Here is a 26488-nt window from a genome sequence, read left to right as displayed (position 1 = left end):
AATGATGCGTTACCACTGTAGGTTCATCATGAAAGATGCATGACACCGATTCTGGTGTTGCTAAGTGCGGGGAGGATATGCATGGGTGAGGGAAGTGGGTTTATGGGAAACCTCTACTTCGTTCTCAATTTTGCTGTTCTAAAAAGTAAAGTCTATTTCTTTAAGAATGTTTTCATCCGCTTCTTGATTGTTTTATGCTCTATTTAATTTTAAAATCTTTTCATAGGCCCCTCTTTTGATTTCTTTATTTTTCAAAGGTGGAATGGTTATCTAATGCCTAGTATTTCCTCACAAAAACAGGCCTAAGAGTGTCTTCTTAGGCTTATCTGTACTCCACTTGCATGCTGTTAGAGAAATTCTTCTAAAGCTCAAACTGAAGGGTTTATGGCTAATGTGTTGGCATAATGCAGACGAGGAGGGGGCTACCAAGGCTAAAAACGGCCCTGCCAGGCCAACCCCATTTCCTCATGCTTTCCTCTCTGTTACTGCATAAATAAAGATGGACTGCTAGGATCATCTGTGGCCTCAGTGGCTTCACTCTTCATACACATTATGGATCAGTAGCTAGTTTCAGTGACACCCAGCTTTCTCTCAGGTGCACCAATAGTTAAATTTCTTTGGACCAACCTCACTAACTTTATAGTCAACAAAACCTCCCACTCAGTCTCAGGATACCACTATTCCAGATCAACAGCTCCTGGAACCCCAGTTCAATTTCATCTTGAGCATGTTGAGCCAACTCAATCCCATCATTACTGCAGCTTTTAATTCTCTGAGTTCCCAGCTCCAATACCAAAACAATGTATGAAATTTCTGCTGACTCATGGACCCAATAGGTGGTACATGGATTTGCCTGGTAAGTCACTCCGTTCATTCCTCCAAGCCCAGGAAGGCTTATGTCCTCCAGGATATCAATTGTGTACCTCTTACAAGACAATCCTATTCTTCTGGCCTGGCGATTTATAAGTAGAGTCTTCTTTATTCATGCCCATCTATATTGATTCTAGCAGAAAATATTTGAAGTTGTGGCATTTTATGGTTTTATTCCTAAGTTTTTAATGTTGTTGCAGATTTCCCCCAATTTTATATATTCTAGATAGTTTTTCTAATAGAATAGGAGAGGCTATTCTCCCCCAAAACTTTTCAAGCAATCATCTTTTCCAGAAAGGCTGACCACATTTCAGATAATAATTTTATTTTATTTTTTAAATTTTTATTTTTTATTATTCATTTTAGAGAGGAGAGGGAGAGACAGGGAGGAGAGACAGAGAGAGAGAAGGGGGGAGGAGCTGGAAGCATCAACTCCCATATGTGCCTTGACCAGGCAAGCCCAGGGTTTCGAACCGGCAACCTTAGCATTTCCAGGTCGACGCTTTATCCACTGCGCCACCCCAGGTCAGGCTCAGATAATAATTTTAAATGGTCTAAAAGAGCAGTGGGCTTTGCCTACCTTTTCTTAACAGATATCCTATGTCTTGAAACAGCTTTTGGCCAATTTGCATGAATGCATCTTTAAAAGTAACAGTAAATAGAAAATTGCCAATGATTTATTTTTATTATCTCAATGAGAAGTCTCAGTAGACAACAGATGTCTAGTTACTGTCAAGAAAAATGACTTAAGGACCAATATTCTAAAATCAAAATAAGTCTATTTGAAGGAGGTGTCCTCCAACACTGTATTGTCTTGTAACCATTACATCTTATAGAAGGTTAACCTACTTAGCTACTCGGAGTTGCATTTTTACAATTTAATTAGTTTTGCAGAATTCATCGAGAAGTTATATTATTTTAAAATTAAAACTCTCCTGGGTCCATTAATGAAATTTTTCTATGGTAGGTGACTGGTAATACTGCTTTAAAATTTTTCCAGGCCAAATTTATTAGTGCAATCCTCCATGGACAAAGAATTTGGAGGCCTTTATTTTCTCATTTGTCTAAGTGTTATTTTCTGAGGAAAATATTTACCCCAATTGTTTACTCCCAACACCTCCCTCTGTGTGAAGGTGGGATGCTATCCTTTCATCTACAAGACCTTTTTCATTATCATTGTAGAGAATTAATTACAGTATCCACTCAATGGACTTCAATGCACAAGGATTTTCCCTAGGCAGCCCCATGAAGAACACGACAGCCTCATACCAAAGTATTCTCCGTTGTCCTAATATTATCAACATTGCAATGATAAGAAATAAATGGAAGATAGCCTGAAGGATAAGCAGTTCATTAATTTCTCCTAACACGCTAAATTTTGCCTTTGCTTTAGTTAGACCATCAACAATGTGCACACTTACACTGCATTCTCTCAGATGCTCACTGAAGTGCTTTTTCTCTCTGGGTTACATTCTGGAGGGATGCCATCACTTTACTTTGAAAAAAATAGTATCAGCAGAAACGGGGAAAACTTTGACGCTGATATTACTCTCCCTAAAACTGGTTACTTCCATACTCCTCCCTTGGTACCCTATCTGACTTTATCTCTCTTTCCACTGGCTCCGACCAAAAACACAGAGTCCCTGATGGCCTCCACTTTTCCTCTGACATCCCACATGTAATCCTTCATCATCTAATGTCAGAAGAAATGAAAATACATATGCTGACTAGTTTTTGCCACCTCTGATGCTACCATCATAATATAGGTTACTATTGCTACTCACCTGGATAAACCCAAGTGCCTCCTGACGAGCAATCAAATGACCTCGTTAAAATGGAAGTCAGATAACACTTCCCCTCACATTCTCCAGTAGCCCCCTCTGCACTAGGAAAGCAACAAGGCCCCTCATTAGCTCTTTGACCTCATCTGTCCCTCTCCTCCTCATTCCCTTAATTTAGTCAGACTGTTCCATTAACCACTCCTCAAACAGCATGAGCAGCCATTGGGCCCCTGTCCGGCAAGGCTTCCTTCCGATGTCTTCTTGCCTCTCGCTAGTGCTTCAGCAGGGGCCTCCCCCGGCCTCTGTATTGAAATGGAAACCACTCACATTCCCTCTTGGCACTGTTTATCCTCATTCCTAGTTTTCCCCCACACCATAGCTGTCCTTCTCACTTTGATTGTTGTCTTCCTCTTCCCAGTTTAATTTAAACTCTCTGCAGGCGGGAATTTTGATTTGTTTTGTTCACTCTTACATCCCCAGTGTCTAGAATGGTGCCTTGCACATAGCAAGCATTTGGGAAATGTGTGTTGAATAATGACAATATTAGGGGTTAACATAAATTGCCTTTCTGTATTGGCCAGGCATTGTCCCGATAGGAAATATTTATGCTCACGATCCTATAAAGTTGGTGATTTTTTTTCTCTGTTGGAGGAAGCTGAGGGCCTTCAGAGGGGAAACTGAACTGAGGTCCCTCCTGTAGCAGTGGCAGAGCTGATCCCAACCCAGACTTTGTTCCTGAAGTCTTCGCTCTCTTGATCATAAGCTTGTACTCGCTTTCATCAGAAACTCATATGACATTTGATGTATGAGTTTGTGTGTTTTGCTTTTTTAGTAAAGGACATTGTGCACTATTTGGGAGAGTTTCTCCTTTACACAGACCCATGGATGAAATTCTCTCTGGTCTCAAGAACAGACAGCTATTTTCTCTAGATACCTAGCTCAATGTTATCTTTCAGAACACTGTGAAGCATTTGAAGGTCTGTGCTGCCATCTGAGTTCCTCTCTAGGATATTCAGGGAGAAATACTGAACTGAGTTCTAGCATTCATTGCTGGGTGCTAATCGTTTTCTTTAAATGTTTATTTTATTGATTTTTTAGAGAGAGATAGGAAGAGAGCAGGAGAGAGACAGGAACATCTGTTCCTGTACGTGACCTGACCAGGGATTGAACCAGCAACTTCTGTGCTTTGGGACAATGCTCTAACTGCGTTATCCAGCCAGGACACTGGGTGCTAATCTTAATCTTGATTTATACTACTTTATAAAAGCCCCCATTCCCATACACATTCAAAAATCCTTTATTATGTGTTTTACCTTTTGTAGTATATAGTATTTGTGTAAGCTTCTCAACTTCCCTTTGGGAGGACATGACATGGAGATATTTATATTTATTTATAAATTAAATCAAAGAGTAGTGTTCTTGCACCAAATTGTTCTAACCTCTTAGAAAACTGCCTATTCCTCAATTGTCCTTTAGTGTTCTCAGCTTATATCAAGGGTAAGACTATCAGTCACAACCATGAAACAAAAACAGCATTGCAAGCTATTTCTTACTTTTGTTTTCCAGATGCTTATATCCTTAAAGGGATATAAAGGGGATGTGTGGAAGAAGGAAAGGGAAGGAGAAGGCTTTGTGGATAAAGTGGGTGGGGTAGGGGAATGAACGAAATCAGAGAACAGCCAGTGAGACCCAGAGCCACAGAGAGGGGCCCTCCCTCTGGGAGCAATCCTCAGAGATGGCCAGACCCTTTGAAGCTTGTGCAGTGTCTCTGCAGGCTAGACCCTGGTCATTCTCACAGAAAACCTCTGGGTCCCCCCGCCCCCATTAGCCCAGAAGTGGTGGAGAGTGAGGAGTTATACAGCCAGGGACAATGACGCTTCACTGAACCTGTTTAGGATGATGACCTGGAAAAGGATTGCCATAGCATTCTGAAGGCCACCAGAAGTGTAGAACCATCTCAAAGAGGAGAAAGAATGCAGAAAGTAGTAAGGTTAATTTTTTTGCCAGCTCCTGGGGGATCAGGGTCAGAAACAAGTTGAATCAGAGACAATAACTTTGTAAAAAGTGGCATTTGGCCCTGGCTGGTTGGCTCAGTGGTAGAACATTGGCCCGGCATGTGGAAGTCCCGGGTTCAACTCCCAGCCAGGGCACACAGGAGAAGCGCCCATTCGCTTCTCCACCCCTCCCCCTCTCATCTCTCTCTCTCTCTTCTCCTTTGTTGCAGCCATGGCTAAAGTGGAGAGAGTTGACCCTGGGTGCTGAGGGTGACTCCATGGCCTCTGCCTCGGGCACTAAAAAAAGGCTCCAGTACAATGGAGCAAGAGCCCCAGATGGGCAGAGCATTGCCCCCTAGTGGGCTTGCCGGGTGGATCCTAGTCAGGGTGCATTAAGGAGTCTGTCTCAGCCTCCTCTATTCTCACTAAAAAAAAAAAAAAAAAAAGGTGACATTTTTGCAAACAAGTTCGTGGAAATAATCAACCCAATAACAAATAAATACATTAACCAAAACAAAGACATGCAAATAAAGTGATATAATGAAAGATAAAGAATTTAGGGTTAGATTTACATTCAAGGTTTGAAGTATAATTTCTAAATGATATTCAAACAATGTAGCTATTGATAATGCTGAAGGCTGAATTAAATTCTGTTCTATCAAATTTCTCTTTCCTGCAAGATAGATTATAGATCTTTATGTATAAGGTGAGGAACAACCAGTAATTTAATGTGAAGTACTTTATTAGTCTAAGTCTCTGATAAATAGTTGTTGCTATTATTAATTATATATATTGAATTCTGTACTCTGAATTTTGAAACACAATCATCAGGCACTATTTCCCTTCATTTGCTAATTTATTGTTTAAAGATGGTTACAGCATAAGAGCAACTAAATAATAATGATTTAATCACATCCTAAATTAATATGCATTTTACTATTCAAGTTGTCACATAAACACTGTTCTCCTATATGTGCAGAACAAACACAATTTGCAAATTTATTATAGCCCTTTCTGTGCCTTTCCAACTCCAGTTCCAGTATAATTTTGGGATGTTATGTCTGAAATCTGGTCCATTTCTATTAAGCAGGGAAAGCCATTCACAGAATGGAGGACTACAGATAAAACATGCTCTCCTTCTGGGTCTATCAGGCCGATCTGCCCTTCCTCCTTAGCTCACTTTGGGATGTGGGGTTGAAAAATGTAATTACGGCCCTGGCCGGTTGGCTCAGTGGTAGAGCGTCAGCCTGATGTGCGGGAGTCCCGGGTTCAGTTCCTGGCCAGGGCACACAGGAGAAGCACCCATCTGCTTCTCACCCCTCCCCCTCTCCTTCCTCTCTGTCTCTCTCTTCCCCTCCCACAGCCGAGCAAAGTTGGCCTGGGTGCTGAGGATGGCTCCATGGCTCAGGCACTAGAATGGCTCTGGTTGCAACAGAGCAATGCCCCAGATGGGCAGAGCATCGCCCCCTGGTGGGCATGCTCAGTGGATCCCGGTTGGGCGCATGCGGCAGTCTGTCTGACTGCCTCCCCGTTTCCAACTTCAGAAAAATACAAAAAAAAAAAGAAAAGAAAAGAAAAGAAAAAAAAATGTAATTACCATGATACTGTCCTCTTACTGGTGCCCATAATTCTCCTTAAAAACCAGAGATACAAAATATTCTGTATTGATTTCCAGTTTACAAAAAGTACTGGAATAAAAATGCTTTCATGCAGAGCTTTTATGTCATTTTAAAATTTAGTTTTCTTTAATTAAACAGCTGAACTAAAATATTAATGTTATATAAAGGCAAAAACATTCAAAATGAATAAAGTTTTATACCTAAACTCTCTTATTCATTTATAGAAATTCTAGTAGAACTATGGCAATGGAAAACCACTTTTTGTTTGTAGTCTCCATGGTATGTGCCTTTTATAATAAGTGTTAGCATTTATAATGTCATGTTTCATATTTTTGACATTGACAATAACTCAATATTCACACTAAAAAAAGAAAAAGCCAAATTCATTAGGTTAAAGTCAGTCTGTAATGTAAAAAAAAAATTCTGGCAAGCCTGGCCAGGCAGTGGTGCAGTGGATAGAGTGTCAGACTGGGATTCAGAGGACCCAGGTTTGAAACCCCTAGGTTGCTGGCTTGAGTGCAGGCTTATTTGGTTTGAACACAGCTCACCAGCTTGAACTCAAGGTCACTGTCTTGAGCAAGGGGTCACTTGGTCTGCTGTAGCCCCCTGCCACACCCCAGTGAAGGCACATATGAGAGAGCAATCAAAAATCAACTAAGGTGCTGCAGGAAGAATTGATGCTTCTCATCTTTCTCCCTTCCTGTCTGTCTGTCCCTATCTGTCCCTCTCTCTGTCCCTCTCTGTCTCTGTCACAATAAATAAATAAATAATAAAATTCTGGCAAACTTTTCAGTAACTCAGAGACTGAGAAACATTTTGTTCAATGTGGGTTCTTTAACTCACTGTTTTTTCATGCCAATTTAACCCATTCTATGTTTCCCTTGGGCTGCAGCATCAGAATCTTATGAATATTTGTTAAGAAGGAAAGTTATAGGGTCTAATCTCAATTTATTAATACCAAACTTAGGTTCTTATTCTTTTTTTCTTAATTTATTTTTAGAGAGCGAGAGAGAAGAGGGAGAGAACAGGAAGCATCAACTCCCATATGTGCCTTGACCAGGCAATACCAGGGTTTTGAACCAGCGACTTCAGCATTCCAGGTCAATGCTTTATCAACTGTGCCACCACGGGTCAGGCTAGGTTCTTATTCTAATGTGCTTCCTGATGTTCAAGAACTTCTCCACCAATTTCAATCTTTCCACAAAATCTCAACCTGTACAGCCCTTTGCACAAAACACCTAATGATTTATTCTGCACACAATTTAGCTTACAGTAGAAGCAGTACATACTACTAAGCCATGGACCCATTTTATTCACCCTACTGCAGCTAGACTACAGAGAAGAGACAGCTGAAAAATTCAGAAGTATTGAATAGCTATATGGCTTCAAGGAGAAGAAACCTGGAATCAGACTGGGAATGAGGATGGAGCATTTTTCCTTCAACTTTATAGACAGGAGAGAAATTTAGGATACCATGCTAAATGGAACAGAGAACTGTGACTGGCAGTTCTGGCATTTAATGCTCATATTCCTCTAAATTTAGCCCATTCTTTTGGGTCTCAATGGCTTCATCTGGACAGTGACATAAAGGGTAGGATTACTTGACTATTGATTTTCATACTTTACAAATCCAACATTAAAGGTGATCATGATGACTTGATAAGTACGGTATTCATTATCAAGAGAAAATTATTAGTGATCTATTGTTAGTGATCTGTTATTAGTGATATCCTATAGTTAACAACACCACATTGTATATTTGAAAGTTGCTAAGATAGAATATCTTAAAAGTTCTTATCACACACACACACACAAAAAAAATGTAACTATCTGAGGTGATAAATGTTTTAACTAATCTTATTGTGGTAAACATTTTGCAGTAGGTACATATATCAAATTTTATGTTATCATGTTGTACAACTTAAATTTATACAATATTATAGTTCAAGTATACCTCAGTAAAGCAGTGGGAAAAATGCTACTTTTTCCAACAGCTCTTTGAAGGAGAAGTTCACGATTAATTTACTATCCAACCACTTTAAATAGATTCTGGTAAACATAAGTTAGATTGACTTTCTACTTGTTTTACCTTTTTATTGTGGTATATGCTATATTTATTAAAGAGTACATAGAACCTTTACAGAGAGTTTAATCAATAATTATAAAGTAATCACTAGTGTAATTATCAAGTGAAGATATAGGACATCATTGACACACAGATCTCCCCAACTCATGTATCCTTCTCAAATAACAGTTCTTTATTTCTCATAAAGATAATCACCATCTTGACTTTACAGGACTAATTTTCTTATCTTAATTGTGTTATCCTTGTATACTTTATCTAAGCTAAAAATAGTTTTGCCTATTTTTTGGCTTTGTATAAATGGAATTGTAGTTTGTGTTCCTTTGTGTTTGTCAGGTTTTAATGTTTGAAAAGTTGAGCCATGATAGATCTTTCATTTTAATTGCTGTATAACATGTTACTATAGAACTATACCACATTCATTTACCCATTCCACTGTTGGGGAACATTTAGTTTGAAGGCATTTCAAGGATATACTAAGTAATACTGTTATGAACATATTTCTTCTCATAATCTGTGGCACATAATTGGGCATTTCTCTCAGATATATATCTAACAGTGGGATGCAAAGTCACAGAGTATGCACATCTTCAACTTAACTAGAAAATGCTATACCATTTTCAAAGTGCTTTTGCCAATCGACATGATTATCAGCAGTGCATGTGGAACCCTGAGAATTGTGTCATTACCTAACTGTGTAAATTTGTCAGGTTAATTTATTATATTAATTCACTCATCCATCCATCCATTCACTCAATAGTGTTTAAGATTTTTCTATGTCCTAGTCAGTGTCCAGGCACTGAGAACACAAAAGAGAATATAGTAGACAATGACTATTACACTGTGTCATTACAAACTGAGATAATGATAAACAAATCTTGAGTGCTGCTCAGAATTCAAATTTCAATCAGCACTTCAACAGGCCGATAAACAATGAACATGATTTTTCAGAAGAGCGTCCTACCACAGAGGTAAAAAAACAAAATCTAATGCATCATATTGGTAATGATTAGAGATCATATTCAACAATAGTTCAAGTTGCTTCACTCCTATTCTGCTGGTTTGATATGTGCATCTTATATGGAGAATATTTTTCTTTTCTGCCACAAGAAACAATTCCTGGATCACTGCTTTCGAGGTTGTAGGTTACATGTGTTAGGTTGACCAATTACTTATGTAATGAAGAAAAGGTGCCTCAACACAGTTACAAGTGGTATGCTACGCTTCATGTCAGAAGAATATTTAGTCAGTTCAGTCTTTAAATAGGAATTCTGATTTCATTTAAATTCAATGAACATATTTTTCTGAGTGCTTCTGGTTTTGCACATGCATCTTCTGTGCTCATAATTACAAAATTAGTGCATATAAATCATATACAAAAGCACTGAATCATTAAAGCACTGGTATCAGATACAAATATATATTTGTGTGCATAAATGTAAAATGAAAAGAGAAAAGGAACCATGGGCAAATCTGGCACTGAATATCAAGTAAAAGACTGTTCAGCATAGTAATTCTCTTATTTCCATACTAATTTTCCAGGGGAGTTAATTCCGGGAACCCAAGTCTGGCAGTGGTCTGTACAACATGCAGCTGGAGAATTATCTATCACCTAAAGATGGATGAACAACTATTTTCCTCCACTGTATTCATACACTGTTCTTAATCCTTTAAAACTCATATTATTTAAGATGCATGTTTCTTTTAAATAGGTGTGTGTTTTTTTTTCTTTTGGTGAGATTTGTTTTTAATATTCCATGGTAGGCACTTAAACCTGTGCTGAATCTCTTGATTATTATATGCAACTTGTCACTGCATTACTTCAAAGACATAGGAAAGATGTATGAATCATATACAAAATAACAATGAAAGCAGTTGTTATCCTCAAAATTAGTTTCAAGTGGTAAATGGCAACTGCCAATGGAATGTGTAATGCTCAGAGTTTGGGACTTGCGCTCAACGCAGGACACTGCAGCGGGGTTCTGTCTGCTGTGCACACAGAGAGACTGCAGGCTTCAGCAAGGGCCTGTCACCCAGAGAGGTTGCCAGCACTGTTTACAGTCACAAATACAAATTACTTACAGTAACATATTAAGGAATAGGGTAGATTTATAGTAGCAGGAGAGGCTGATAAAACCACTGGCAAGATGTAGCTTGTGGAAGTAGACAAATTAACCAGAAGGAGCAGCTGGAGAAAGAAGTGCAGGCATATGGGTATGCAGTTGGTTAAAATGCAATGTTGACTGCAAAATGATGGGAAAATAATTTTCTTCCTTCTCTTACGCTTACCCCAAGGCACAAAATCTGAGCAGGATACTTTCAAACTTCATTGTCTGCCTGCTGCTGGAAATCAGGTGTAGTATATGTAAGTCTTCTATTACTGCTTTAAGTTCACAACCCTTCAAGACAATCCCCTTGGCTATAAAAGGGAATGGCTGTTAAAAAAAAAGTGTATATTCTCACTGTCAGCTGTAGAGAAGTGAGCAGAAGATGAGAGAGCCCTGGGTCTTACAGACTGGCCTCAATCTAAATACGGCTTGCAAACTCTTCTTGCTTCATCGTTTTGGAAATCAATACACACACCCATAAACACACACATATTACTGAGAACACTTCTGAAAGTTTCAAGTTGGGGAAAAAAAGGTTCTTCTTTGGATTACATGGTTTTAATTATGTCTTTTCTGGCATTTTAGTAGGTGGCATTTCAGTGATCAATGAAATTCCAGCATTTGGCTTCTTTGTATATTATGCTAGTCTGCTATTCTACTGACCTAGAATCACATTATTGTCACCATCATTTTTAGATGCGTATAAAAACCATATCTTCTGTGCCCTTTTCTCATTTTATAGCATGAGAGTTATCCTAAATATCCTTATATTTTATTCTTAAGGAGACTTTTTTTTTGTTTTGAAAATTTCTTTTTCTTCACCTCTTTGGTCCCTCTTAAAACACTTTCTCTTATGGCATGTGTAGTACTCAAGAGGGACTGGAATGGACACACCAAAGCACAAACCCTAACGTGTCAGGCAGTTAATACATTGTAACTGAGTGATCAGAGATGTCAAATGTGCCTGGGAAAGATGGCATCTGGACATTTCAAAACATTTCTGTCTTGCGTAATGATACTGTGTGTGTAGCTTTGGCTTTGAAATAGTGCTTAGAATATGTTGGTATGTCTATCACTTCATTTGACCTTCATAATATTCTTGTGAGCTAGGCAGGAAAGACATTCATTCAATAATGAGTATCTTCTGTGTGCCAAGCACTGTTCTTGGCACTAGGATAAATAAAGGAAACTTCCTTATTTTAAGAGAAAGGGATTATATTCTGGAGCTTATCACTGCTCATCTGCAAATGTGGAAAAAGAAATATCAGGATTGAAAAGTTGGCCACTAATAAGCAGAGGCAGGGGAGTGATTAAAGTTAGCAGAACTCAAGAGTTTACTAAGTGTTTCATACTGTGATCATAATCGTTCACATTTGCTTTTTGTTTTATGTTCCCTGTGTTCTTCATATATTTTAAAATCATTTAGCTCTAAACTAAAACACCATTTTAGTTCAAGAGTAAAGTTTCAAAGAACTTTCTGTGATAATGAAAAGTTTGGTCCTGTTCAAGCTTTTGGTAGTTGATATCTATCTGCGACTATGGAACACTTGTAATGTGGCTAGTGCAACTAAAGATCTGAAGTTCTAATTCTATTTAATTTTAGTTAACTTAAAATTAAATTAAGTTAAATTTAAATAAAATTAAATTAGAACATTAATTAACATTAATTTTGAATATAAATAGCCAAATGTGTTTAGTACCTACTGTATCAGATTCGCAGTGCTGAATGAATAATTAGAATCTTGATCTCCAATTATTTTTCTTTGCACAGCTTTACCTATAATGATGTTCTACTTATAGTGTATAATATTATTCTACTCAATAATACTAAATGGCTGGCTCTATTTTATCATTTTTATATTAGCAAAGGTTAGCACTTAAATATGTCTAGCTGGTGATATTAGTTTGTCACTTTTGATAACATTCCAATACCAAATAATGACCCTTTCTATTTGCCTCTGTAACTATGTCTACGTCCTTCCTCTACTTCATGCAATACAGTCATTTTGGAAGATAGGACTTACGTGTGCACCACTTGTTTTTCAAAGAACAAACTTTAGAGTCATGACGATATCTGTTCTGAGACTAAATTTATGTACAACAAATAGAATAAATACAATACAATGGTTCTTATCATCTCCAAGGCCAATATTCATAGGGGATATGGATTATAATGGCCATGTTGGGCATTAGGTAATTTATATTTATTTCAAAACACTAGAGATGCAAAAGACATGCTTACTTAAGTCATGCAGTGCCCGCTAGTCTTTTCCAGGGTTAACCCCAGTGTGCCATGAGTTTTTCTGGTTTATGCATCTGTCCTTGCTTCTTGAGATGCAGTATGTCTTTATAAAATTTTATAATTTTTAAAAATTGTTGACATTACAGAACTAAACTGAAATTTATTCACATTGTACTCCTATATGCCTTATTGACAGAAGTAAGATTCATGAACCAAAAATCCAAAACAAAATTTAAAAAAGAGAAACGTTTCTAAAACTAAATATGGATCCCAGCATTAACAGCTAAATGGAGAATGTGATTTTAAAATTTTAATTGGCTGATAAAATTATGTAGAAACTGAACACTAATAAATTATTTAACACCTGGCATCACTGACCAGAAATGACCTAGTTGGGTTATTGAACAATAGCAGAAAGGGATTCTGAGCAGGCCTACACTGCTCTAGCTGTATCCCATGCCTTTCTCATTCTGCAATTGCCTATTGGATCACTGGAGCCCATGGAAGATAACAGAAAATGGGCTTTTTATGGCATTGAGGCAATTAGCTTTTCTGCTGGTAAGTTCCGTTCAACCACCATGGACTAAAACACTAGCTCTCCTTTTTCATCATCCTTTCCCCACACTATTGCTTCACCAACCTACTTTTGCTTTAAGAATGAAGGTATTGAGAACATTAGACTTTGCATCAAACTTTTTTCCTTAGATAAGTTACAGCTTTTATACCCACACCCAAGGAGTGAAAGAAAGTAGGAATAGTCAGTAGTTCACAGGTTTCTGAAGACCAGGGCTTTCTAGAAGTGCATGAGAAGTGCGGGGACCGAGGGCCGAGAGCCATTGGGGGTCAGTGGCATGATGGAAACAAATGTGATTCAGGAAGCTGCTTTCAATCGAAGGAGCATACAGCGCTCACAGGGTAGGAGGTCCAAATAAAATAAGTCACATGCAAACTCTAAGTGACTGTTAAAAACTAACCAAAAGAGCAAAGCAACTCTTTTAAACTGCAGCATACAGTGCAGCTTGTGCAACACAACATGTAGTACTTGACTCCATAAAAGCCTCAGGCTCTACTACTGTAATAGCACATTTAACTGACTCTGCCATGAAATTAATATTGCACAATTACTGGATCAAGCTATGCACAACCTTCATTAGAACATCCAAGTCACCACTGAAATATAAAAACTGTCATTTTGCCAGAAACCTGCATTAGTTTCAGCAGTTAATACAATAGTGCCCACTTATCCGCTGGGGGTATGTTCCAAGACACCCCCCTAGTGGATGCCTGAAACCATGAATAGTACTGAACCCTATATATATTATGCTTTTTATATACATACATACATATATACATATATACTTAAGATAAAGTTTAATTTGTAAGCTAGGCACAGTAAGAAATTAAAAACAATAACTCATAATAAAATAAAACAATTATAATAAAAGTTATATGAATATGATTTTTCTCTAAAAATCCCTTACTGTACAGTACTCGCCCACCCTGCGATGAGGTGAGCTGATTGAGAGCCTGGGTGGTGAGATGGAGTGAGGTGAATGGCGTCGGCACTGTGACTTAGCATGGGGCTACCACTCACTTTCCGATGATACATCACAAAGAGAATTAAAACTAGCACACATTTCTTTGCCTTCTTCACAATTTCACAAACAGATCTGTTGTTACGGTAGATCTTAGCAGCCTCAGCATAGGACATTTTGTCCGTCCTTATTAAGTCAAGAACTTTCACCATTTTAATCAGAGGAAGCACACACAGTGTCCCTTTGGCAAATCTGAGTTGCCAGCACTTTGGAGCCATTATTAGGCAAGATAATGGTTACATGAGTACAGCACTTTTACGACGGCCACAGTTAATCTGACCTGATAACCAACATGGTTACTGAATGACTGATTGGCAAAGGAGGACGAAGGTGGGGAAGGAGCACTTGGAGGGCAGGGCTGTGCACGAGGAACGAATGACACACCTTACAGGATGGAGCGGGTTGCGAGACTTCATCACACTACTTAGAATGGTGGACAGTTTAAAACTAATATATCATTTATTTCCAGAATTTTCTATTTAATATTTTCAGATCATGGTTGACTATTGGTAACTGAAATTACAGAAATGGAAACTACTGATTCGACAGGTGGTCTACTGTACTTTTAAGAACCATTACTATGATAGTTTGGAATTCATTCACTGAGCCTAACAGGTTAAAGAAAATCATGAAACTATTTACTTGTAGACTAACCATTCTCCATGAGGCCTCCTCTCAATGGTGGGCCAAGGAGTTCTAGAAATTTCCAAGGAAACCCTAAATAATATTACTTTACTTTATCAACTTCTTTAGAGAGCACAAATCTTGACTTGAGAATTGAGTGACCTTGTAAATTTGGCCAGGTGACATAACCACTGTGAGATGAAGTTTCTAATCTGCAAAACTGGGAGGGGGTGAAATATATCTATCTCATTGAGTTGCTACATAATTCAATGAGATAATGCATGTAAGATGTGACATAAACACTCAGTAAACATGAATTTCCTTCTCACTTGAAAAGCATTAAATGTATATTACTTTGAATAATGTCGGTTAAAAAATTAAAACAGAAGTCTGGGCTGTGCATTGAGAGAACATGCCTCCTAGTCTTGATAGTGATGGCTGCCAAGATTGTTCAAACAATACCTTTGAAAGCCTATTAGAGAAGAAGGCATACTTGAATTAAACCAGGGCACTGTCAACTCATTAGTGTGATTAAAAAGAGTTGTAGGTCGATGGTTTCTAACAGCATTTTCAGTAGATATTACTTTAGGTTCATAAGAGTCAACATGCACTCATTTCAAATAAATAAATCTTTTATCATAAGTTATTTTTAAAGATTTCATAGTTCATTTATATGGCTTTTATGGAGAAATCTTTACATTTTTTGTATTGATATCTAGGATTTGGCACCTTTAATTTACTGTGTCTCTTATAAAAAGCACTTCTGGGAATTTATCTGAAGAAACCTGAAACACTACTTCTAAAGAACACATGCACCCCTATGTTTATTGCAGTATTATTTACTGCTGCAACAACTGGGAAGCAGCCCAAGTGCCCATCAATAGATGAGTGGATAGAAAAGCTGTAGGACATTTACATAATAGAATACTACTCAGCCATTAAAAAGATCTTACTCTTTGCAACAGAATTGATAGACCTGGAGAGAGTTATGCTAAGTGAAATAAGCCAGTCAGAGAAAGATAAGTGCCATATGATTTCACTCAAAATGAACAAAATGAACTTACAAAGTAGAGACAGACTCATTGATAGGGAGCAGGCTGACAACTTTTGGGGTGGGGGCTGGATGTATAGGGGTGAAGGGATTGAGCAAAAAAAGAAAAAGAAAGAAAAACACTCATGGACACAAACAACAATGTAGTGATTGCTGGGGGGAAGGGAATGAGGGGAGGTGGAGGAGATATGGAGAGAAATGGTGATGAATGGAGACTTGATTTGGGGTGGTGATCACACAGGAAGGTGTACAGATGATGTGTTGCAGAACTGGGCACCTGAAACCTGTATAATTTTGTTAACCAGTATCACCCCAATAAATTCAATGAAAAGGGATAAAAAAAGCAATAAAATAAAATAGAATAAAATAAAAGTAATAAATACATACATATATACATAAAAAGCACTGAATCAAGAAAAGGACACATAGCTAATTATGTGCCACTTTAGGAGAAATATAACACACACTGAACAAAAATGACTTTCATGGCCCTGGCCGGTTGGCTCAGTGGTAGAGCATCGGCCTGGCGTGCTGGAGTCCCAGGTTTGATTCCCGGCCAGGGCACACAGGAGAAGCGCCCATCTGCTTCTCACCCCTCCCCCTCTCCTTCCTCTCTGTCTCTCTTCCCCTCCTGCAGCCAAGGCTCCATTGGAGCAAACTTGGCCAGGGCACTGAGGATGGCTCTATGGCCTCTGCCTCAGGCACTAGAATGGCTCTGGTTGCAACAGAGCAATGCCCCAGATGGGCAGAGCATCGCCCCCTGGTGGGTATGCCGGGTGGATCCCGGCCGGGCGCATGCGGGAGTCTGTCTGACTGCCTCCCCATTTCCAACTTCAAAGAAATACAAAAAAAAAAAATGAATTTCATAAAGGAACACTATAATTGGTTACTTGCACCTTATAAATGAGAGCTAATTAGCAATTTTATTTTCATCTCAGTCTGGTTATGTCACTTGGCCAGAATTGCATGATCAGTCAATTGTCAAGTCAAGATTTAAGCTCATCTTCTTGATTCAAAGTTAATATTCATTCTATTGGCTATGTCTCTCAAGAAGTGCATTTGGAGTTTTTATAGAAATTTCTAGAACTTATTGATTCAAGATAGGGCAAAAATAAGTTATCTTCCCTGTTTGTATTATCTATATGAAAAGCAAAGCTCTTTGAAAACATGAATCTCTTTTACTTTAGTTCCCCTATTTAGTAAAGGAGTTTTATGTTGAACCTATATCAAGGGGCATTATGAAATTAATTTGTAGAGACAACTTTAGATCATTCATGTTAATAAAAATATTTTAAAAGAAGTACAATAGGAACACTGGCCAATCAAAATAGATAGTGGCTGTATATCATAAGCACTACATAGTGAATACTAAAACTTTACTTGTTCTAATTTTTAACTATTGTTACCTGTTCTTAAAGTCAATGAGTTATATGTAGTCAATAACCTATTGTGTAGATAAAATAAGATTTAAAAGTGCTGTTGCAAAATTAGAAATCAATGGAAGCCTACTGCTTAGGTATCGGCAGTAAATCTTTCTTATTACTCTTTCATCAAAATTACCCTTTAAACCGAATGACCTCTTGCTTCCATTAACTGTTATTGATTGATTACCTAGAAGGAGGTTGGCTATATTTTCCCAACTCTATCAGATCATTGATACAGGTATCTTTTTGATAAAGAAACATAAAAGGTAAAACCATTCTAATATTTAATACTTTTTCTTTTCTTTGTCTCTTTTGAAACCATTTTCAAAGATTAAAATACCTTGTCATTATGCTTGGACTGTCTAAAGCTTGGTTAAAGACACATAGCAGACTGATTATTGAAACATTCGTATTATAAGTTTTATATCCAAATGGTCTCCAATCGTTCTGAGAAGCACTCCCTGCTGAGTGTATGCCTCAGAAAATACCTGAATAAAAATGATCTTGGTAAAGCACTGGGGCAGAGAATCAAACTGAAGATCTAATAGAACTTTTTAAAAGGGGTCTAGAGAGTGAACTGGTGGCTATCCATATTTTTAATTATCAGCCAAAATAAGAAATAATCTCACATCTTGATGCAATATACACACATTTCAATATTAAGTCACATAACAATACTTTGTCTTAATTATTAAGTTGCTTGTCTGGTTATGGGGAAGATATTGCTTGATATTTAAATACAACAGGGGTAAATAAACTAAATGTGGTTCTTGAGTTTATGGCAACTAAAAAAATAAACAAAGTTAAAATACAGAACTTCTAAACCATTGGGAAAAAACCCCCAACAACTTGAGCTATTCTAAGAAAGCATAAATGAATAAAAACAAAACAAAATCACAGCATAGAAAGTTGAAAATATGAATAAGAAGGCAAAACTAATCCCTAATAAAACAGTAATTATAATATATGCAAATGACACTAAACAAAAAAGATATATAAATTATAGTCATAGAACATAAAAAGATATATCAGGCAAATATGAACACATAAAGAAAGCTCCAGTAACATTTAACATTTGAAAACAAAACTTAAGGCACAAAAAGAAAGATGTTATATAATTTAAAAATTAGCAATAGACAAACAAGATACATTCACCATAAATATATATACATCCTACAATACATCTTCAAAATATATAAAATATTATCTGATAAAACAAGTGGAAGGAAGTAATAAATAAAAAAATTTGAAGTTTATCATACTCTTAGAAAAAACAGGTGATGCAAAAAGAAATGCAGTAGGTTGAAAACCTCAACAAAACAACTTTATAATCATTGCTGGTAAAAATTTACAAAATGGGCTATTTATTAGGTAAAAAAGAAAGCATCAATAAATTCCAAAGGATAAATACAATGCTATTTTATCCAATTATTTTCAATTCCTATCTATTCTCTTTGTCTACCTTTATCCCTTCCTCCCTCCTTCTATTTGTTTTAGTACAGTACATCTACATATAGAAATGTACACGAGTCATAGACTGTACATTCAATGTTCACAAAGTGAACGTATAGTATACTTAGTTTCCCAAACAAGAAACAGCATATTACCAGAATCCACAAAGCCCATTCTTGTCTTCTTTCAAATAAATGTTATGTATCAGTAAGGGACATCTCATTTCTAATATAATAAATGGGACTTATATGTATTTTTTTGTGTATGATGTCTTTTGTTCAATATCCTGCTTGTGAGATCCATCTAGTTTGTAAGTTTCTCATTTATTTTTTCATTTATTTCTCACTTCTGTAAGGTATTCAAATACACCCCAATATTTTAGTGAACATTTGAGTTGTTTGTAGACATTTCCAGTGCCAGTGCTTCCACAAATATGTTTGTACATGCCACTTGATGAAAAGATGTATACACTTCTTCTTGTTCTACAGTAGTTATGCAATTGCTTGGTTATAAATTATACACATATTAAACTTTAGTAAATATTACCAACATTTCCAAAGCAGTTGTACCAATTTACTCATTACAAATGAGAGTTCAGTTGCTTCATTTATATACTTGCCAACAATTAGAATGGTTTTTCTTTTTTTATAGTAGTCATTTGGTGAGTACATATAGTAGTATGTACTCATATGTTGCAAATTTAATTCTTGTTTTTATAATGAAGTTCAACACATTTTCCTATGTCTATTGGTCACGCGGATATCCTCTTTCACAAAGTATTTGTTCAAAACTATTACACACTTCTATAGTTGATTGTTTCAATTACTGATTTATAGAAATTCTTTTTCTTTCCTATTTATTTATTTATTATTAATTTTTTTTGTACTTTTCTGAAGTGAGAAATGGGGAGGCAGACAGACAGACTCCCGCATGTGCCTGACCGGGATCCACCCAGCAAGCCCACTAGGTGGCGATGTTCTGCCCATCTGGGGGCATTGCTCCATTGTAACCAGAGCCATTCTAGTGCCTGAGGTGGAGGCCATGTAGCCTTCCTCAAGGCCTGGACCAACTTTGCTCCAATGGAGCCTTGGCTGCAGGAGGGGAAGAGAGAGAGAGAAAGGAGAGGGGGAAGGGTGGAGAAGCCGATGGGTGCTTCTCCTGTGTGCCCTGGCCTGGAATTGAACTGAGGATATCCACATGCTGGGCCGACGCTCTACCAGTGAGCTGAACTAACAGGGCCCTATAGAAATTGTTTATATACATATATGGTAGATACAAGTCCTTTGCTAGATAAAGATAATGCAAATAATGTTCTCCAAGGTTAGGACTGGTATTCTCACTACTTAATGACATCATTTGATGAAGAGAAATTTGTAGTTAAAATGCAACTTAGCCTGACCGGGCGGTGGCGCAGTGAATAGAGCGTCGGACTGGGATGCGGAAGACCCAGGTTCGAGACCCCGAGGTCGCCAGCTTGCGCGTGGGCTCATCTGGTTTGAGCAAAAGCTCACCAGCTTGAGCCCAAGGTCGCTGGCTCCAGCAAGGGGTTACTCAGTCTGCTGAAGGCCCATGGTCAAGGCATGTATGAGAAAGCAATCAATGAACAATTAAGGTGTTGCAATGCACAATGAAAAACTAATGATTGATGCTTCTCATCTCTCTGTCCCTGTCTATCCCTCTCTCTGACTCTCTGTCTCTGTAAAAAAAAAAAAAAAAATGCAACTTAGTTTACTGTTCTTTATTTTTCTTTATTGTTTTCCTATGTGGTTAGTTCTTTTTATATGTTATTTATGTAACCTTTGCTAACATTATGTTATGGAAAGAATTTCGTATGATTTGTGCTTACAAGACTTTTTGATAAGCCTTTCATATTTGTTTCTACAATTCATCTGGAGTTTCTTTTTGTATATGGTATAAAGTCAATATAACTCTTTTAAAAAAAACCTAGCATTTCTGAAAATGGGTCAAAGCTTTAAATATTACATGCATTTGGGAAGCATATACTGCCTGGTGTCACCAATTAAAAAAAAAAAACACTTAAAAAATAGCTTTAACCTAGTAATGACCTCATGAAATTCAGTATTCTTTTTTTTGTGTGTGTGTGTGTGACAAAGAAAGAGACTGAGAAATGGACAGATAGGGACAGACAGATAGAAATGGAGAGAGATGAGAAGCATCAATTCTTTGTTGCAGCACCTTAACTTTATTAAGTATTATCAATATTAATTGATTGCTTTCTCAAATGTGCCTTGACCAGGAAGCTACAGCAGACAGAGTGAACCCTTGCTCAAGTCAGTAACTTTGGGCTCAAGCTGGTGAACCTTGCTCAAACCAGATGAGCCTGCGCTTAAGTTGGTGACCTTTGGGTTTCGAACCTGGGTCCTCCGCGTCCCAGTCCAATGTTCTATCCACTATGCCACCAACTGGTCAGGCCAGTATTCTTTTTTGAACAATGATAACATGTTTAAGATTATACATCAGGTGATTTTTCATCTACCACTGCTTTCAAAATTGAAGCAAACTAGTTTCTGGACATCATTCTCCTCAGCATAACAGCTAGGACCCTACTAAGATCTATCCTTCCAGTTCTAATCTTATTCCTCCTTAAATACTATTATGCCATCCTGGTTAAAGGAAAGAACTGTATTAGTTGCCTACTTTAAATGATTAATTTGAAATATTCAATTATAGCCCCGATATGATATCTCAGTTGGTTAGATCCTCATATGGATATGACAAGGTTGTGGGTTCAATTCCCCATCAGAGCACATACAAGAATCAATCAACACACGTTAAACTTTATTAAGTATTATCAACAGTTTCCAAAGTAGTTGTACCAATTTACATACTCATTACAAATGAGTTTAGTTGCCTCATTTATACACTTGGCAACACTTAGTATGGTTTTTCTTTTTTTATAGTAGTCATTTGGTGAGTATGTATGGTAGTATATTGCAAATTCAATTCTTGTGAATCAATCAACGGATGGGTGGAACATAAGAGAGATGCTCCTTTCTCTCCCTCTCCCTTTGCTTTCCTCTCTCTCTAAAATCAATAGAAATTTTAAAATAAATAAATATTTCAATTATGTTAAAACTGAAAACATTACCACAGATACCATTCATCTTTACAGCTGCTTTATTTCCTAATATTACTTTCATTATTTTCTTTCCTTTCTACTTTTTTTATTAATATAGGTTTACATACTTCATTTATTCAACCATATTTTTAATATAATTCTGCTATTTGTATCTTTAGGGTATAAAAGTCTCTATGGTGTTCTTGAACTTCTCTAGGTAATAAGATTTGTTTATTTCATGATTCTCTATATAAAAGTTTAACTTAAATCATATCTAAAAACTAAATAAGGTTTAAAATAAGACTGACTCAAACCACACAATATATTTAATATTTTATATTTCACATAAAAGGAAAAGCTTGGAGTCTAATGATTAAGTACATCTACAGCTCCAAATGTGTATATGTGAAGAAAACCCATTGTCTGATAATGTGACAAACAAGTCAGATTCTCATTATTTTTTATCTCATCCTGCCTTTAACATGAACTTAAAAATTAAGTCCTTAAAGGGATAATACTATCCTGCTTCTGACTCATTCTGACCCAATAATAACACCTAAGTAAACTGACTCATTATAATTTTAAAAATTGCTAAAAGAATAGTATTTGAAAAGCAATTATTGTACTGCAATAGTTAACATTAACAACCTTCAGAATATCCATATATTTTAAGCATTTCTAATATAATAAAATGGATATATTTAAAATTACTAAAGACATTATTAAAATATGTAATTATTTAATAATACTAATTTATAACAAAATATTTGTTCCTGATATAAATGAAAGCTACTTTATAACAACAGCTATTTAAATACTGCATTTGTAAACTGGTTGTACCTATATTATTGAGTTCTTATTCTATAAAAATTATTGTAGTAATACGTAACATATTTATCATGGCTAAAGTGACATACTCACGAAACACAGTCACTCAAAGGGTCTTCTTTCCTGTCTAAGGAACAGAATAAATGTACCTTTAATAAGAGTGGGCATTAAAGAATTAAAACATTAACTTATTGACATTCAGGAATTTTTTTCCTGTTCCCAGAGGAGCAAAAATGAGTTTACAAATTACTTGTGTATATAACACACACGATTTGAAAGCTGCTCTTTAACTGCCACAACCCAGTGGAAATAAAGGACAGCAATTAAACAAGCATCTTCATTATCATAAACTCTGAGGAATACAGGAACAAAGTGCCAGGAGGCATTCATTCATTTCCATGCCAGGATGGATGTGCTTTATTTAAGCATAGTACAAATCACCAAAGCATTTAAAATCTATGCTAAGGTACGACATTTTTGTTAATGGAGATGTCTTTGAGCAAACTACAGAGTGAAGAATGACTGTACCATCCAACATCAATTTTCACTATGAATAAAGGATTTACATTGTAGTAAACATATTTATACTGACTGTAATGCATCTTCACAATTTCAAAATAATTAGTCAAGTTGGGCATATCAGCCAAAAATACCAGGCAAGCAAGTTGTATTGAACAGTGAGGAAGCAAAACAACCAAACAGAACAACCTGCTAATTAACTGAAATTTTCTCCAGTTTAATCCTTGAACAATCACTAATCTGTAAGTAAACCAATGTATTTTTGTCATCTCTGTGACAAAGTACTACTTTATATTGTACTGAAACTTCTATTTATATCCATCTGTCCTTGCCTCTTGAGATCAAGCAAAAAAAATTTTTTTAAATATTTTTCCACAAACAAACCTTATATCACATACACACACACACACACACACACCCATGTCCTCCAATATCTCCTCCCCCTGTCCCAAGATAATGGTCAACTATTCTTCATCAGCTTGGTTTCAGGCTCTTTCCACATTGACTTGCCTCTCTTATAAATATGTCCAATCTGTCCATAACTGTGTGCAGAGTTCCAATCTGGTCATTCCAGTGCAGATATACCAGGGTTTCTATTGTCTGGGTCAAGCCACTGTTCATACAGCCACAATCAGAATTTCATTGGCCACACCATAATATAATCACATAACTCTCTAGCCTTTACCCTCACTCAACTAAAATCATATTTGTGCTAACAAATCTGAATCTTAAAAACAAAACAAAACATAATGTCTTCTTTTTTAAAACATGCTTCTATTTAACCAAATTTTGCTCATTATTTACAAGCAAATGCAATATGTGGTAGGCCTTCTTACTATTCCATATTGTGCTTGTTAGTAATTTTTGAATTTTAGTTTTTCTATTAATATTGCATTGCTAGGTGCTTCCCAAAACCTTCCAATCATCTTCCAAAATCTGATGCCATGGAGATGTGACTCACTCGGAAACTTTGGAAGTCTTATTTTATGACCCCTATGTGTTGGCCAAATCAAACACCATAACTTCCAGTTTTCACTGGAAAGTTCATTAGACAGGTATGGTCAGTTAAGAGTAGAACCTTGGCACCAAATAACTTAATCTTTAATTCAAGTTCTGCTATTTATTAGTTGTGTGACCTTAAGGTGTTAAACTTCTTATGTTTTATTTTTACCTGTATAATGGAAATGATTATAATACCTACTTTATAGGGTTTGTGTGTTTGTGTTTGTATGTGTATGACTCATTTAATTAAAATACATTAGTTACCAAGAAATCATCTAGTATACAGCAAGCCCTAGAAGGTGTGTTTAGCTGTTAACTTGCAACCAATTTTTCTGAACTGAGACTCAAATAGTGGTCCAGTTATTTATTCTATCACCTTGCTTAGATGCATATTTCTCAGTTTTGTCTCATTTGTTAAGTATTTTAACATTTTTTTTAGGTAGCGTATACAGGCACATAAGATATGCAAAATAATTTGTTTATATTTTTATTTAGTTTAACTCTGAACAAATTCCTACTCAGATATATGTTATCTGAATGTCTTAAAATTTATTCTTAGTCTTCACTCACAACCATTTACCTGCAAATTAGTTACTATCTCAAATCATTTATTGGTCAGAACTCATACATTTCCATTGAATTCGTTGCTTTTAATGATTCTACTTTATTTATAGAATTCAGCTAATCTTCCTTAGTTCACAGAGTTTTCTAAAAGTAATTCAAACTTGTTCTCAATATTGCATCCTAGTAAGTATTAACCAGTTCATAACACACTGTTCAAATATCACTTTTCCCTCCTCAGTTTTGGCTGAGGGGCAAGGGCTATTGGCGATGTTGAACAAAGAGGATTCTGAGAGCAATCACCATGACTGATGAAAGCTGAGAGGATTTACTTGAAAAAAATTGGGATGGGAATCCATGCTCTGAGGCAGAAGGGTCAAGAGGGTGATACCTTCTAGCCCCAAGCAAATTAACAGAATTCTAAGGGTTCACTCAGAGAAATTGAAGTGCACCCCATGCAGTTGTAGATGCAGTGGGCCAGTGAGAGGGTCATTTTAAAAGGATCCTGCTAAAGAAGGCAGTCAGCCAGGGCAAAAGGACTCCAATGATTAGAAACTTGTGTGCAGGCTGAAGCTAGGGAGCTCAGAAGAAGCCGGGCAAAGGAAAGGCAACACCCACCTCAAGGCACTTACAGAGAGAGGGAACCAATAGAGGATTCTTTACAGATTCCTAAAAGTCCAATTAAGAGAATCAGTTTTATTTTATTTTTTATTTTTATTTCTTTATTCATTGACAGGAGGGAATGCAGAGAGACAGACTCCTGCTTGTGTCCCAACCGGGATCCACCCAGAAAGCCCACAAAGGGGCAATGCTCCACCTATCTGAGGCATCACTCTGTTGCTCAGCAACCAAACTCCTCTTAGTGCCTGAGGCAGAGGCCATGGAGCCATCCTCAGCACCTGGGGCCAAGTTGCTCCAATCCTGCCATGGCTGCAGGAAGAGGAGAGAGAGAGAGAGAGAGAGAGAGAGAGAGAGAGAGAGAAAGAGAGAGAGAGAGAAGTGAGAGGGGGAGGGGTGGAGAAGCAGATGAGCACTTCTCCTGTGTGCCCTGACTAGGAATCGAATTCAGGACATCCACATGTTGGGGTGACACTCTACCACTGAGCAAACTGGCCAGGGTGAGAGTCAGTTTTAAACATCTGCTAAATTCAGAGAATACAAGATCATCATCCTTTCTTTGCTTTCTTCCAATTTCAGTTTAGCTGAAAACTGAGGTTATCCTGTTGAAAGAAGGGCAAATATTTATATTATAAATAATGTCTGGAATTTTTTATAGTATCTGGGACCTAGCAATTTTAATTATTGATTCAAGACTCTTTTGGTAATTTAAAGTGCTTCTTGGTTTGGCGTTGGGTTTTCCAGTGGCAGTAACATACACAGTAACTCACCAAGCATTGTTCAGGGAACAGTGGAATTCAAAAATAATGATTTCTAACTATATCATATGAGACCTGCCTACACAGACTGATTAAATACGTGGATGTAAAAAAAAAGGGAACCAAAAAATTAGACTGAAGCAAAATAAAATTCTCAGCCTCTATCATGGGCAAGTCTGCTAGGAGTTCTAGCTATTGGATTGTGTATGAAAATCTCCTATTTAATTTAGGTCTGTGGCAGTTCAGGTTGAAGTTTCTGCTTCCTATGTGTGATGGCAAC

The 26488-nt window shown here is 36.9% G+C and overlaps 1 long non-coding RNA gene and 1 pseudogene across 1 annotated transcript in view; one reads left to right on the top strand and one right to left on the bottom strand.

The window, feature by feature from the left end:
- Positions 1-26488, bottom strand: part of LOC136378656 (uncharacterized) — a 548249-nt gene that overhangs the window by 385200 nt on the left and 136561 nt on the right. The window lies entirely within an intron of this gene.
- Positions 1-26488, top strand: part of LOC136378670 (RNA 3'-terminal phosphate cyclase-like protein pseudogene) — a 42554-nt pseudogene that overhangs the window by 10409 nt on the left and 5657 nt on the right.

The sequence above is a fragment of the Saccopteryx leptura genome, chromosome 7 (genome assembly GCF_036850995.1).
Source record: "Saccopteryx leptura isolate mSacLep1 chromosome 7, mSacLep1_pri_phased_curated, whole genome shotgun sequence".
NCBI classification, from domain to species: domain Eukaryota; kingdom Metazoa; phylum Chordata; class Mammalia; order Chiroptera; family Emballonuridae; genus Saccopteryx; species Saccopteryx leptura.
This window is presented reverse-complemented; position numbering and strand designations above follow the sequence as displayed.